We start from the raw sequence: 15,598 nt of genomic DNA on the forward strand, positions 1-15,598 counted from the left end.
GTTTGTTGTGTGGGATCGTCTTGTCTGTTATTACAGCACAGTCCCACTACAGCTTGTGGTTTGAGCTTCTAGTATGGCCTGTGGTTTGTATTTGTAATGCAGTACACTTTCTTTGATCAACTGGTATTTCCTTGATGTATTATCGCGGTGTATTACTTCTGTTGTATTATCCTGGCTACCTGGTCTGTGCCTACAAATGTACTCTGCTTGAGTGATCACCTTACATCCTGCGGTGATGTGTTGGATCGTTTCTGAGGACAGATGGCATATGACATCAAGAATACTGTGGGTGACCGCTCAGGTGTGAACCAATGTAAGCAGGAGTCAAGGTGTAGTGCCCACACCACATGGAGGATTGCCGCCCCTCTGTGTTACCAGGCAATACTAGGTGGTAGATGACTCTCATCAACTGGTGCAATACCACCACTTTGCTTATTGGAGGCTTGAAATGGTGGAACCCATGTTTAGTCTCCAGAGCTAAGTTCTGGTCAACCCTTCCCCATCTCTTCCATCATGCAGTATGACTGATGACTTTCGAGGTTATGATAGACATCATGGAGTGATACAATCTTCCTTACATTTTGAGGGTACAGCTCTAAAACGGTGTTTGCAGGCCGGCTGCTAGTTAGTACACTGGACCGAACCTATTGGTAACTCATTAGGAGGCTTCTGGATCAGCTAGTGTATAATCTTGCTACTGTCTTGCTACCTCTACTCTGCCAGATAGTGACTGGAGGGAGTCTGAGCAGTGTGCATACGAGGGGGGGGGGAATTGACGAGGCCTCGTTATGTCAAGGGTCTGGGTATATTCTTACCATGTGTATGCCATACCCAAAAATTTCATTACTTCATATAGCATGTCCCCCCACTTTTTCTTACTATCGAATACACCATGAATTGTCAAACTAATCGAGTAGGCTTATCTGCGAAAAGATCTAAACCTCCCAGACATTTCCTAGTTCATTTCACAAATATACATGGTCTCAATTATGTCCATTTCCACTTGCAGTCTGCCAAACCCCATCTACTTTTTCGGACAGAATCTCAGTTATTCGTTGATTCAACTTATGATGATGATTTCTTACGCCTGATTGTATGATTCCTTTCGCCTCAAAGGTGGTACTTGTGCATACGTCCATTCCAATATTCCCTATCAGACACTTGGTAATTTGGAATCTCCTCTTTTCGATCTTCTCTGGCTTAAAATTTCCCTACCTCATTCTGACAAATTCATCTGCTGTCTCTACCGTTCTCCTAACTCCACTAATCACTTGGACTCTTTGACTTCCTCTCTTTGCAACTTGACTTTTTCCAGTCCAACTTTCCTAACAGTGAGGTAATTTTCCTTGGTGATTTTAATGTTCACAACTTCAGCTGGCTTCCGTTTTCTAGTCACACTGACCCCGTCGGTCGAAATGCTAAGGCTTTTGCAATTACTAATGGCCTTGCACAGATTGTTCATTTACCTACAAGAATACTGGACGATCCTAACCATACACACTTGATCTTTTTCTCACAAAAAACCCTTCTAAGTACACGGTTCAAGTGAGTAGTCCTCTAGGCACCTCAGATCACAACTTGGTGACTCTCTTCTCTAATGGAGCCTTTATCTCATGGCAATTCCCAACCTCATGTTGTTTGGAATTACAAGAATGCAAAATGGGATGACCAGCGATATTTCTTTTCCTTGGTCGGATTACTGTTTCAAAATTTCTGATGTCAACGTTTGCTCAGATTTTGTCAGTGAAATTATTCTTGTAGGAATGGAATCCTTTATCCCACACTCCACTTTAAAATCTCGTCCTTTATCTAAACCTTGTTTTTTAAATAAATGTGATAAGGCGGTTCAAGAAAAGAATGTTGCTGTTATTTGGTTTTTAGGAGCATTAGCAACTAAGGCCATATTGCTCCAGGATATGCGGTGGTCATTCCCTGACCTTTCCGCATCCTCCGTATTTAGTGGTCACAGGCTTGAACCCCGGTCTAATCAAGAAGCGTGTGCTACGGACTGCTGCTACTGCCCATCTGGCTACGGAGGTGCCAAGAATGTTGCATATCGTAATTGGCTTGTTTCCAATTCTTCAGTTTCTGCCTACACCAAAGTTCGCAACAATTGTAAAGCAGTTATCAATCAGTATAAACTAGATTTTGAACAGGCTAAGAGTAGTAAACTTGCTTCTTGTCCTAATGGTAGTCGAGCATTCCGGTCTCTTGCCAAAGCTATCAGCCGCAAATTTTGTCCATCTCTGCTCCCACTTCTGTCAAAACCAGATGGTTCTGTTGTCACTTCAGAGAAGGATAAAGCTGACATGCTAGCATCCCATTTTTCTTCCAACTCATGTATTAATGATCTTGGTAAAACACCTCCCAGCATTCCCAAATCCATTCAATGCCTCCTGTGATCTTCCGTCAAAAGGATGTCAGAAGGATTTTGATGAATCTTGCTGCTAAGAAAGCTCCAAGTCCTGATGGTATTTCTCCACTTGTTCTCAAAACCTGTGCTCCTGAACTTACTCCTATTCTTTGCCGCCTTTTTTCACTTTCTTATTCCAAAGATGTTTTTCCTTTCCCCCACTCTTTTCCTCTTGTATATTAATGACCTTCTTCAACTGACTGGAAATACTATCCATAGTTTTGCCGATGATTGCACATTGCATTCCACTTTCCATTTTGAGAAACGTTGCCCTGCTCAATCAGCTTTAACTTCTCGAATATCCACTAGCAATTCCTTAAATGCCGATCTCCAGGTAATTCTCCAGTGGGGCAAAGACAACTTAGTTGATTTCAATCCTTGTAAAACTCAGTTTTGTCTTATATCTCGCAAAAATGATTCTTCTGCTCCTATGCTTATCTTTGGTGGCACTCCGATTTCTAGGCAAGTTGATATATCTCTTTTGGGGATTACCCTGACTTCCAATCTCTCTTGGTACAAGCACATTACAAATATTGTTTCCTCTGCATCTAAAAAACTTGGTTTTCTCTTTCGCTCGCGGCGTTACTTTTCTTCCAAACAGCTGTTCACTCTGTACAAATTGCAAATCACCCTACTATGGAATATTGTTCCCACATCAGGGGCAGTGCTCCCAAAATCTCTCTCACTTCTAGATTCCATTCAGAAGAGGACAGTCAGGTTAATTAATGACTTATCTCTAACAGTCTCTCTCCACTCGTTGTCTCATAGACGTACTGTTTCTGCTGCATGCCTTTTCTAAAGATATTTCCATAGGCACTGTTCTTCTGAACTGGCTTCTATAATTCCTGCTCTCTCTTTCAAAACAGTCCGAACACATGCCGCCACCAGCTAACATCCATTTACTGTCCAACTTCAAACTCATAGAACCAACTGTTCGTCTTCCTCGTTTATTCATTCAACTGCTGTTTCCTGGAACAACCTTTCTTCATACGTATTTCCTGAAAATTAGTCTATAGAAGTTCAAGTCTAATGCCAACAAATATCTTCTCTCATCTTCTCAACCTCCAATTCAAGTACGGTACTAAGTACTATAGGTTCTAATACCTCTCATGTTTGGGGTTTTCATAAAAAAAAAATTGACACTGAGCGCCTTGGTGATGTATTTTCTGAATGAAGCCAGAAAGATGGGCAAGGAGCTTGGAGTGTCATATTTTTTTTCCAGCTTGTGAGCCATGACCTCCATCAAGACCACCACACAGATAAAATAGCTTCCAAAGCATTGCTCACAAGCGGGATGCTCTTCCCCGATACTGAAGAATTCATGCTTGCCATCCAAGACCACATAGTAATGAATGGTGAACATGAATCCTTCAGTATCAGGGAAAAGTGTTTCGCTTGTGAGCCATGCTTTGGAAGCCATTTTTATTTATGTTGTCTTGATGGAGGTCATTGTAGTGTGTACTGTGGAGTGACTTCACTCATCTTTTAGCTTTGTTTGTTCCATCTGGGCGGGAGGGCACTCCTTGCTTAGGCTGAATGGGCTATACCGCTTGTCTGTCTTCCATGTGGACTGGTAGAGTACTGGTCTGTTTATCTGGAAGTAATCCTTCAGGTTAGTTATTGTCACTGTCTTCTGTTGCTCAATGAGGTCTATCCCTTCACCTTTCCAAGCTATTGTCAGTCTCTCCAGGGCTGACTTTGGGTGGTGTTGGCAGCTCTTGATCATCAATGTCCTTGTCTTTTTCATGATGTCCTCCAGCTTGGTATTAGTCCAATCTATGATCCCGAAGGAGTATGTAAGCACTGGGGGTGCATATGTATTTATGGCCTTAATTGTGTTTCTCCATTCAGCATTGCTTTGAACCGGCCTCCAAGTCTGATGATATTTTTTTGGCAGGCAAGTCTTGATCTCCTTCTGCTCTAACTGCTGAGTCTGCATCATCTCCAGGTATCTGTAGGTTTCTCCCCCTGAATCTTTCGATCTCTTGACTAGTCTGCAGCTGGTAGTGCACCCCTTGACGCAATCTGTGGGTCTTGCATTTGTCTGGACCAAACTCCATCCTGCTATCACTGCTGAATTCTTCAGTGATTCAGAGTATTTGCTGGAGTTGCTTCTCCGTTGCCACATAGAGCTTGACGTCATCCATGTATATCTGGTGGGAGAGGGTATACAGGTTTTTCCTTCCTTCTTTGAGGTTACATCCATATTTGCTGTTGTTGAGCATGGTGGATAGTGGGTTGAGTGCTAGAGGAATCTTTCAGGGAGTGCTAGGGCATCTCCCTGAAAGATTCCTCTCCTGATGGGGATTGGTCTGGTTGTGATGTTCTCAATTTTGATGGTGGTACTCCATTTCATCTTGGCTGCTTCTAGGAATTTTGTCACTGTCAGATTGACTTTGTAGATTTTCAGTGTCACCATTAGCCATCTATGAGGTACGGATTCGAAGGCCTTGTGGTAATTGATGTCAGCTGTGTACAGGTTGCAGCGTGTTTTTTGTAGGCTTGCTCTATAACTGTGGCATCAATGGTTAATTGCTCCTTACATCCTTTGCTTATCCATTTGCATCCTTTCTACTGTTAAGCCATGATGTTCTGGCTCTCCAAGTGGTCTGATATCTTCTTGGTTATCGCAGCTGGTCAGGATCTTGTATATCATTGGGAAAGAGGTGATCAGTCTGTATTTCACTGCATTTCTTGTATCTTGCTCTTTATCCTTCAGATATGTGATTCCTCGACAAAAAGACTCTGGGTGAACTCTCTGTTAGGTGCTTGTGTGTGCAAGTGAGCTGCTCTGCCAGTAGCTGTGGACATTATCTATTCCTTGGGTTTGTCAGTTGTGGAACTTCCTGATTGACTGTTGTACTTCTCGCTCCCAAATCTCCCATTCTTTCATCTCTTGTATGTCTTTGGTTTCCTTCCATTCTAATTCTATTCAAGGGGCTTGGCTGTTATGTCTTACTTCACTGCTCCATATGTTGCCCCAGAGCTCCTCGATTGTCTTCTGCTCAGGTAGTCCATTTCAACATTTCCCATCTTGTCCAATACTCCTGTAGAAGGCTCTTTGGTTTTCAGTAAAGATTCAGTTGTTTAATTTCCTCTGGGACTCTCTTTGTATCAGCATAGTCTCTTGCTGAGTAGCGAGGAAATTCTGCTTCAGTGTGTCTAAGTATTCTCCTATTGTCTGATTTTTGATGTCATGTTTGAAGAAGAAGAAGAACTCTTTATTGCATACAAAATGCACATGCTGTACACAATACCCTTCACGGCTACAAGCCAGGGGTTAAAAATAAATTTTCTGTTTCTACTCCGGGATGACCAAACGGTCAGAGGAGTTCACAAGATAGACAGAATACAAGAAACATGTTTGCTATGGATGTTGTCTCTCTTGAGGATGCTCTTCACTTTTCCAATAAATTTCTTACTCCTATTACCCTGTTGGTACTGGGTCAATTGACCTATCGTAACTCTTGATTCTTCTATCATCTGCTGAAGTCTTCTTTTCCAAGCTGGCAGTTCCTTGTTTTTTTGTTTCTTCTGCTGCTGGCCTCTTGTTTCTCTTCCATTAATTCTAGTAGCTGCTGTGGCAGCACAGTATAAGGCTGTGTGGATGGCCTCAAGTGATCTAAGGAGCACTATAGCCCCGGCATCCCTAAACCCCCATAGTGCGTGCGTGCACGCACACACACACTCAAGTGATCCACTGTTGTTGAGGTAATGTTATATTATTTGCTGATTGAGGTTGTCTTTGATTCTCCACAGGATTCTACTGGGTCTCTGCTTCATTATCAAGTGGATATTTGTGGTGTCCATTCCCTCTAATTCGGTTAGTGCCTTCTTCCACTCATCTTCTATTCTGGATATCATGACCTCGTCTCTTTCCATTTCAGCTGCTCTGGGTGGTATTTCTTCTTGCTCTTCTTCCTCTGGTTCCATGTAGTCCATATTCTTCATTAATAGTGACATGAGTAATTACAGTCCTGTTAGCTTAATGGCTGTTCCTGGGAAAATAATGGAGTCACTGGTTAAAGAAGTAATTCAAAAAAATCTAGACAGACATGCAAGTATACTGCAGTCACAGCATGGATTTTTAAAGGGGGAGAATCCTGACTCACCAATCTGAAGGGATACTATGATGCAGCGACCAAGCAACTGGATACAAAAAATAATTTTGTATTTTCGGGTACGCCTTTGATACTGCTGCACATAAGAGACTGCTGTACAAACTGTAGCAATGTGGCACCAAGGCCAAATTGCTGCTATGGATAAAGAGATGGTTGAGTGGGAGAAGACAGAGTGGTAATCAATGGACGCTGCTCTTTGCAGACTAATGTTATTAGTGGAGTTCCCTAGGGTTCAGTGCTGGGCCCATTGTTGTTTTCAATATTTTTTTAATGATACTGATAAAGGGATATATCAGGATTAATGTCTAAGTTTGCAGACAATATAAAGGTTATCAGGGTGGTTAATGAGAGTAATCAGGTGAGTTACTGCAACAAGATTAGGAAAATTAGGTTGATGCGCTGAGAAATGGCAGTTGAAGTTTAATATTGACAAATACAAGGTAGTGCAAATGGGTAACAGTAATCCCAGATTAACATAAAACTGTATGATATTACACTCAGGGTAGCAGAACGTAAAAGAGATCCAGGGGTAATTGTCCAGTCAGATATGAAGTTCTCTGAGCAGTGCAGACAGTCTGCCAGGACAGCTCATTGGGTCTTGGCAATGATATAAAGAAACATTGCTAGCAGAGATAAGGAGAGGATTACCCCCTTTGTACAAGGCCATGGTTAAGCCATATCTTGAGTACTGTATGCAACATCATGGCAACTCGTGAAGGTATTCACAATATGAGATATACATAATGATGCCAATTTTATAACTATTTAGTAGTTAGCTGAGAAAAGAGCTGATGCTTTTGCACTAACTTGTAAGTGTGTTTAAGTCCTTGTGAATGGACTGAGTAAGCTTAATGTTGATGGCATTCTTCCTCTTGCTGAGACTACACACGAGGGTTTTTTGTTGTTTGGTTTTTAGGAGCATTAGCAACTAAGGCCATATTGCTCTGAGGATATGCAGTGATCATTCCCTGACCTTTCCGCATCCTCCGTATTTGGTCGTCACAGGCTCGAACCCCAGTCTAATCAAGAAGCGTGTGCTACGCACTAACGCTCCTGCCCACCTGGCTACAGAGACACCACACATGAGGGAGTATATTTTCAAGATGAGGAAGGATGATTTCAGAATAGCTATGCGGAAGTTTGCCTTCAGTCAGTGGGTGATTGATTGTTGGAACAAATGTCCATTTGCTGTTATGAAAGTCGATGGCTTGAATTCAAGGAAGAAGTAGACAAATTCTTGGAGAGCATGGATGGGTTAGTAGTGTTTTTTTTTTTTTTAGTACTAATATGAATATGGCTGAAGCAGAATTATAAAAATTAGGCAGATCAGTCGAGAAGTGGCAGTTGAGGCTTAACATTGATAAATGCAAGCTACTGCATATGGCTAGCAGTAATTCCAGAATACCATACTATTTAGGTGTACCACACTACAGGTGATGAATGAAAGAGACTTACAGCCTAACATGAATTTCTCAGGGCAGTGCAGAGAAGCTGCTAGGATAGCTCATGAGAGTCTATCAGTGATACAGGAATTTTGCCAGCAGGAAAAAGAAGGTTATTATCCTACTATATAAGGCAACAGTTAGGCCACATCTTGACTTTAGATGCTTTAGAGTTTTAATGAACAATGGATTTGCTTCTTTTGATGTTATTAGATTGGCAAAAAAAAAAAAAAATAAAAAGAAATTAGTAATTTTAGGTCAACATGTGGATAAAAATGTCATTTCTAAAATAAATGTAAGTCAAGCCTGTTGCTGTCTACACAGCAACCTACAGATAGCAATACCAACATATAACACAGGAAAAATAGCATTAATTGTCAAATTATTTCAACTCTTGTGTTGAATTTAAAAAAAAAACTCTGCTTTTTTACTAAATTTCTACTTTTTGCCAACATAGCCCAATACTAGGAGATATATTGACATGTAACTTTTGATACACATTCAATCAAAAGTTTTTCTTCCACACACCATTTGACTAATGGCTTAGACTCAACTTATTTATTTACCACACACAAGGAAGCATAATTATCATAAATTATGATAAATTCGTGTGCAAAGAAGTTGCTAACTGAGGTCATTCACTATCTGATGAGGTTCAAACCCAAGCCTATTGCTGTCTCAGGAACAATACATTCATTAATTAGAAAAAATGAATAGATTGGTTTTACAGGGCAAAAGATCTAAAAAATGACTGGAGTTATAATGGGTATTTTATGCACTTACTTAACAATTAATAATAATGATAATAAATAAAGGAAAGCAAGTGCAGGCTTTATAAGGAATCCGATGAAATGGTTGAATATATATATGTGGCTGAAAAAAAGATCGCACAGTTGAATTATTTAGAAGCACAACAGAGTGTCACCCTGATACATTGAAACAATTGTAAAAACTGGTGGGATCACAATCCAGAAATATCTGTGGAGGCCAAAGTGCTATGGGATTTTCAAATACAAACATCTTCCCCGTAATACACCAAACTCGAAAGTGGTTGAAAAGAAGTGGCATAGATAATTGATATTGCAATACCCAGAGACAGCAGAGCCAAAGAGAAACAGCTGGAAAAGATAACAAAATATAAAGACCTGCAGATCAAAATGGAACAACCCTGGGAAAGAAAAATAACAGTAGTGCCCACAGTTATTGACATCCTTGAGGCTATTCCAAAAGACCTATACCTAGACACAGATAAAATTTCAATCCACCAATGGAAAAAAGGAACAGCACATATTTTAAGACAATACTTGGAATAGGACATATTTTAAGACAATACTTTTGATTATCTTAGACCAGGAGTGGGCAACTTAGACTCTGGTCTACGCCGAGTGGGCAGGAGCGGGAGTGCAGTAGCACACGCTCTTTGAGTAGACCGGGGTTCAAGCCCCTGACTGCTGAATACGGTCGATCTGCCAACCCGCACTGGACCCGCGTGGCAGATTATGGTCCATTTCCCTCAGCATGAATTGTTGAGGAGGCTTCCACCCTGCAGTGGGTTGATAATGGCTGCACTTTACTTTACTTTACTACAGCCCAACTCTGGCCCATGAATATGCGTAATCCAGCCTGCAGTCATTTTCAAAAAAAAAAATATATATATTTTTGATTTAATGGAATTTCTGACATAAAATTTCAAAAAAACTCTTTGCATTGCTATGACAAATATTGATTTACTGATAAAAATAAACAGCATCAACCCTCTCATTAATTATAAAAATAAATTATTGCAATTTTTGTTACTGGACTTTTATTTTTGTAATTTTATCTTGAATTTGTATTTTGTTTTTCTTATTAATAAAATTTATATGTATGTGTATGTATAAATATTACAATAAATAACATAAAACTGTTTATGACAATTTTTTCATTATACATAATTTTAATAATCTTAAAATGATGTATCCTAAAATGAGATATCGATTCACTGATAAAAATAAACAGTATCAAATCTCTCATTAAATATTATAAATTATGGAAAGGACAGAATTCATGGGATATCTGGTTCCTGGGCAATGCAATGCTGTCACCCCTCTTGCAAGTGGACAAACCCACCACTTGGCAGGTATATAGGTACACTGCATTCACGTAGACAGTAATTCAATGTCAGTATGGATAAATGTCATGAGTTAACTGACTTTGAAAGAGGGATGATAGTTGATGCCCAATGTATGGGTCACTCTATTGAAGAAGTGGTACAGAAATTGCACCATCCCCATTCAACAGTATCAAGAGTGTATCAGAAATATGCCATTTCTGGAATAACGTCTCATTGTGGACAGCACTGTGGGCAGAGAAAGCTGATGGATGAACGTGGTTGTTCTCACACTTCTCACATTTTTCAGCTAACTGGAGAGCGATAGTGGCACAAATCACTGCCTACTTCAACAAGGGAGGTGCCAAAAATGTCTCCACCAAAACCATCAAGCGATCATTAGCCACAATAGATTACGGGAGCAGCCGACCCACCAAAGTCCCATTGTAACACCACAACACAGGACTCTGCACCTCAACTGAGCGAAAGAACATTGGCACTGGACTTTGGATGATTGGAGACAGGTCTCCTGGTCCGATGAGTCCCGTTTCCAGTCATGATTTCTGTCCACTCAGTGTATTTGAGGACGGGGGTGTGTATCTGGCAGAAACCACATGAAGCTATGCACCAGTCATGTCAACAAGAATGGTAATGGTCTGGGGCGTGTTCAACTGGCACATGTTGGGACCTCTGGTACGTCTAGATGTATCTCTGAACGGTCCAAGTTATGTGTCCCTCCTTGCAGACCATTTGCATCCCATCATGCACCCACAGGGCAATGGATTCTTCCAGCAGGACAATGTGCCTCCCTACAGAGCCGTGATGACTAGAACATGGTTCGAAGAGCATTCCACAGATTTTACCACCATGGAATGGCTTCCCCGTTCACTGGACATGAACCCAGTGGAGCACCTTCTGGAACAGACTTCCATCTGGTGTTGTGGAAGTTGATAGCTTAAATAAATTTAAGGCTGAACTAGACAAACATTTGGAGTGACCAGATGGGTGAAATGGGAAGGGTTTTTTTTTTTTTTTTTTGTTGATGCTGTATAAGCATCAGCCAAATCTGAATATTGTTGAAAGTGAATATAGGAGCAGTAATCTTTTTTTGCAAAAAATAAGACAGGATTGAGTTTTGGAAGCACTGAAGTTTACTAAATTTCTTATGATCATACATCTAAGATTTTAATAATATACTTTTTTAATATTTTCAACTTTAATTTGAAGTAACCAAAAGAGGTATATTTATTAATAATTGATGAGTGATTCATTTTGGCAATTGGTTAAAATGTTGCTCTTAATCACTGAAATACACCTGTGCTTTCACGTGCATATTATAAGCAGTACAAGTTAAGTCGCATTTTGTCACTAGAACAGCAGTCTCATCAAATTTCAGTTAAAAGAGAAAGTAAAACCAGATGAAATTCTCTGCAAGTTTAGCATACAATATGGGTAAAAGATCTTGTTGCATGCAAGTGTACATGATTGGTGAAATAAGTTTACCAAGGGTAGAGAAGATGTTTCTAATCTACAGCATGCTCATGTGCAGCCGTCACAGATGTAAATATTTATTTCATTGAGGATATAATTTTAGAAAGGCAAAAACAGTGAGGTCAATATTCATGGATACATCGTCCAAGAAAGTGTCACATAGTGGGTCACAGAGATATGTTTGACTGGAAGGTGCAGTTTCTGTCAAAAAGCTGAAGCAGTCTGAACTTGAGGGAACTGCATTTCTTCAGTGAATAATGATTTGTGATGAGACACAAACATATTGCTTCATTCCAGAATCAAAAGAGATCCAGTATGGAATATGGTGCCACAACGGGTTCATCATCAACATTCAAGATACAGCCCTCAGAAGGGAAGATTCTTGTCAATAACTTGCTTTTCAGTAATGTGAATGCAGCAGTTTTCAAGAAATGGCATGGGATTAAAGAGAATAAATTTGCTGTGTGTCCACAATCAGAAAATTTGAACAACGATGACTGACATCAGCAAATTTGGACTGGGAAATAAAGAACTAGTCTCCTTACAAGATTTAGCCCCCAGCAATTATCATTTGTTTGAGCCAATGAAGGGTACCTGGGAGAGCAGAAATTCAAGACAGATAATGAACCTAGGCATGTTGTCCTGAATTAACCATGTAGTCAATGTACTTGTTGAAATGCTGCTGGCAAAAATGTGTCAGCATAGAAAGATAATGAAGTAGAAGGCTACATAACACAGTTTTGTTAAGGAAAAATGATATTTAAGTAACCTTGTTAGTTTTTTTGACACTTTATCTGGATTTTAGCAGAGCATTTGGTTCAGTCCCTCAAGAGAGTCTATGTATAAGTTGGAACATGTTAGAATCATGGTAAAATTCTAAGATCCAGGGTGGATTGCAGTGTGGCTGCAGGGCAAGAAGCAGAGGGTTGTAATTAAAAGTCATGCTTTAGATTAATCTAACATTAAAAGTGAGCCCCCAACGATGGATTTCTGAGACAGCTGTTATTTCTGATTTTCATAAATGATACTGACAAAGGGATAGGGAGCATGATATGATATCAAAATTTGCATATGTTAGGACAATTGGAAGAATGGCTAATGATCAGTGCCAAGCAGTGATCCTTCAGGATGACTTAGATAAGCTTCATAGATGGTCAGAAAAGGGCACTATGTTTTAATGCAGAAAACAGACAGGTCTTACATCTGGGCAATAAGCAACTCCAAAATAACTTATACACTTGGTGGGGCTGAATTAAAAATGCTAGGGGAAGAAAGAAATTTGAGAATTATGACATGAAAATGACTCATCTCTAACAGTCTCTCCACCCTCTGTCTCACAGACGTACTGTTTCTGCTGCATGCCTTTTCTACAGATACTTCCATGGGCACTGTTCTTCTGAATTGGCTTCTATAATTCCCGCTCTCTCTTTCAAAACAGTCCAAACGCGTGCAGCACCAGCCAACATCCATTTACTGTCCAACTTCAAACTCGCAGAACCAACTTTTCATCTTCCTCGTTTATTCATTCAACTGCCGTTTTCTGGAACAACTTTCCTTCATACATATTTCCTGAAAATTACAGTGTACAGAAGTTCAAGTCTAATGTAAACAAATATCTTCTTTTGTCTTAACCTCCAACCCAAGCACGGTATTAAGTACTATAGGTTCTAATACCTCTCGTGTTTGGGGTTTTCATAAAAAAAAAAAAAAAAAAAAAGAGGTTTCCTAAGCAGTGTACACATTGTAGCAAAGAAGGTCCATGGTGTCCTATTGATGATTATCAAACATTTACTTGTAGGGATAGGGAAGTCATAATCCCACCACATGAGGCAATTGTAAGACTGAACTTGGAATCTTGTCCAAATATGGAGACTGCACAAAAAAAAAAAAAAAAGTGTCCAAAGACAGGCAACTCACTTAGCAAGATCTTCAAAAGGGCACCAGTATATTATAGGAAATTATGAGGTATACACAGGTACTGGTATATATAAAAACTGAATATGCAAGGCTACTCAATTTGTCAACCAGGCAGTTTACAAGGTACCTGACTGAGACGTCTCTCAGACAGGATAGTAAAATGGATGGGGGCGAAATTTTCACTGTTATAAATGATTCCAGAATGAGGGGAAACAAATTTACATTACAGGGAAAGAGATTTAGAGTGGATTCTAAGAAGTTAGTTAGTTAGTTAGTTAGTTGAGTTTTATTGGCGCATCAGCAACTTAGGCTATAATGCGCCAAAACTTTGTCAACAAAAGTAGTAAAACATTCAGTGACCTAATGAATTAGGTCACTAAGTCAGAGTATAAAAACAATTGTAAACTGTAAAAGACAAATATCTGTAAACGAGTAACAATAGGAAACCTTAAAATAATAAGATTTTTTTTTTTTTTTTTTTTAAATACGAGTAAAAAGGTTTACTGTTTTTAGGAAACTAAAAATAGCAGACACATGGTCATTGTCGGATAAAATCTGACTGAGTGTATATGGCTCAGTCAGATGGTTAAAAGCGGTATAACGAGCATTTCTAAAATTGGTACAGTCACATAAAATATGTTTGATGGATAAAATGGTGTCACACTGCTCGCACATAGGAGGGTCATCAGCCCTCAGCAAAAAGGAGTGTGTTAGATGACAGTGTCCTATGCGGAGCCGAGCAAGAACAACTTCCTCTTTGCGATCCCTGCGTAAGCTGGACCGCCATGGATGGATCATAGGCTTAATTCGACATAGTTTGTTTGTAGTAATCAGTCGATGCCACGAATCTTGCCACTGAGATTGTAGGTTACTACGGATCACTTGCCTGTAGTCTGTATAGGGGACTAACAGGTCAAGATTATCCGTCAGGGCTGCCGATTTGGCTGCAGTGTCAGCCAAATCATTTCCTCTAATCCCGATGTGACTGGGAATCCAGCAGAATCGGATATCGAATCCACTTACAAAGAGGCTGTATATTATCTGCTGGATTCGGGACAGGGTTGGATGATTAGTGTGTGACATCGCTGATAAAGCCTGTAGTGCACTCATTGAGTCGGCATATATAATACTCCGTTGGTAACGGTGTTTTCTTATGTGATCTAGAGCTAACTCTATGGCATGCAGCTCTGCAGTGTAAATGCTGCAGTCAACGGGTATCTGCTCTGATATGGTGTTATTTGGAAAGACAGCAGCAGATCCCACATACGATTCTGACTTCGAGCCGTCTGTGTAAACTGGCAAGAAGTCAGAATGTTCTGCACGGTGTTGTGAATAGAGCTGAAGGTAGACAGAGGCTGGAGTATTAGACTTCGTCGCAAGTTTGAGCGAGAAGTCACATGCTGGTGTTTGTGCATGCCAGGGTGGAAGGGGCTCCTTTGGTGATCGAGCGACCTTGTCTACCGAGATGTTAAGCTCATTGAGTAGCTCTTGAACACGAATGCCGAATGGGCGATTGGCGGTCCGCCGTGTGTTATAAAGATTTTCCCATCGTGGCTCGAAAACGGATGTCCACGTGGGATGGTCCGGCAGGGACTTCAGCTTGAAGGCATATTGTAGAGACAACTGCATTCGTCGAAGCGACAACGATGGTTCATTTGCTTCGACATACAGACTTTGGACAGGTGATGTTCGGAATGCACCAGTAGCGATTCGAATGGCTTGGTGATGGATGGGGTCAAGCCAACGAACGGCGCTATTTCTGGCAGATGCATACACCTGAGACCCATAATCTAATTTTGAGCGTACAAGTGCACGGTACAGACGTAGTAGAGTGCATCGGTCTGCACCCCAGGAGGTAGAAGAGAGAGAGCGGAGGATGTTAAGCCCTCTCGTACACTTCGTACGTAGCTGACGAATGTGTTGAACAAATGTCAACTTTTTGTCAAAAATGAGTCCCAGGAATTTTGCCTCTGATACGACTGGGATGGTGCTTTGTCCAAGTCGTAATTCAGGCTCAGGGTGGAGGTTACGTTTGCGACAAAAATGGACGCAAACGGTCTTCTCCGGTGAGAACCTGAAACCACTGGCCGTGGCCCAGATGTTAACACGGTCAATAGCTTGTTGC

General features: G+C 40.5%; 1 protein-coding gene across 4 annotated transcripts in view; it reads right to left on the minus strand.

The window, feature by feature from the left end:
• Bap60 (Brahma-associated protein 60) overlaps window positions 1-15,598 on the minus strand; it is a 165,470-nt gene that overhangs the window by 9,869 nt on the left and 140,003 nt on the right. The window lies entirely within an intron of this gene.

This window comes from Mastigoproctus giganteus, chromosome 1 (genome assembly GCF_048544385.1).
Source record: "Mastigoproctus giganteus isolate SK-2022 chromosome 1, ASM4854438v1, whole genome shotgun sequence".
Lineage (NCBI taxonomy): Eukaryota > Metazoa > Arthropoda > Arachnida > Uropygi > Thelyphonidae > Mastigoproctus > Mastigoproctus giganteus.